The 1,074-nt window shown below is 46.6% G+C and overlaps 1 protein-coding gene across 1 annotated transcript in view; it reads right to left on the bottom strand.

Moving 5' to 3' along the window:
* The window catches only part of LOC119588583, a gene marked incomplete in the record, with an annotated part of 49,963 nt that extends 48,902 nt beyond the window's left edge, over positions 1–1,061 (bottom strand). Inside the window, 1 exon segment of the mRNA XM_037937224.1 lies at positions 914–1,061.
* Positions 1,062–1,074: the final 13 nt, after the last annotated feature.

The following is a 1,074-nucleotide window of genomic DNA, read 5'->3' on the forward strand; positions in this document are numbered from 1 at the left end:
TAATCCAGATGACAAGATAAGCCGTGTCGACCCTCCACCTTGCGTCGTCGAGATGGCCTGCTCCAGATAAAGACCAAGCGTTCAGCGTGCTTTCAGTCCCCCGATGTCTGAGGCAGATAGAACATGGAAGAACACTCTCCCCTCGACCCCTTCGCCCCCATCCCTGTGCCAGGTTACTTGTCCTAACCTCCACATTAATTACAAAACCACCTCATCATCTCGCGAGGCTCGATTCCCCGCTATTCAATAGGCGAGTTGATGTAAAACAGGGAAAGATATTGCTGGACTTGTAACGGATACGAGGTGTTCAGTGTCGCAAGAGGCCAACCTGATACAACTGCACACATCAAGCCGCGTGAACTAATATTCATGTACACCAAATTTACACAAAAAGTATAAACGGGTCTTAAAACAACCCATCTCATAGGACATTTTGCAAGGTTATATCTGCAACAGGACATCTGCACTTACACCTGCAAGTTTTCAACAAGACATTTGGAATACTCATGCAGCTGCCAACAACAACTTCGTAAGGCCAACATGTCTGCTTAATTGCAGAAACTGACACCCGACCTTAAGAACAATCTCGGTAATAACACATCAGTTACAATTTACCTCACTGACACCTGGACAACGTAATAAATATGCAGGGGTAAATATCAGAGCGTAATCAACACCGCACGGATGATTGGTCTATCAATTATTCACTTCAGTGCTAATATCATCTTATGTCATCGCGTCATTAGTTCACTTTACTGGTGTTAGCTTTATTATCAGACACTCCGTTCCTTTTTCCTTTACAATTTTCAAATACACATTAATCTTTTTCAAAAAAATTTCCACACTTAGCACAACACATAAAAACACACATTTCGTATCAGAAACGGAAAAAATAACGGAAACGATCCCGTACACAAGAGGCCTACAGATGCGTCGCTTGGCCAGCACGGGGCGCGGGCGTGAGTGCGCGCGGGACGAACGTTCACATGGATGCTCTCCACACCGCGTCCACCACAACACTGCCTGGTGAGCCGCGGCCAGGCGGAGGTGGCGGTCGGGCGCTGTCGTCATGGC

Source organism: Penaeus monodon, chromosome 24 (assembly GCF_015228065.2).
Source record: "Penaeus monodon isolate SGIC_2016 chromosome 24, NSTDA_Pmon_1, whole genome shotgun sequence".
In the NCBI taxonomy this organism is placed as follows: domain Eukaryota; kingdom Metazoa; phylum Arthropoda; class Malacostraca; order Decapoda; family Penaeidae; genus Penaeus; species Penaeus monodon.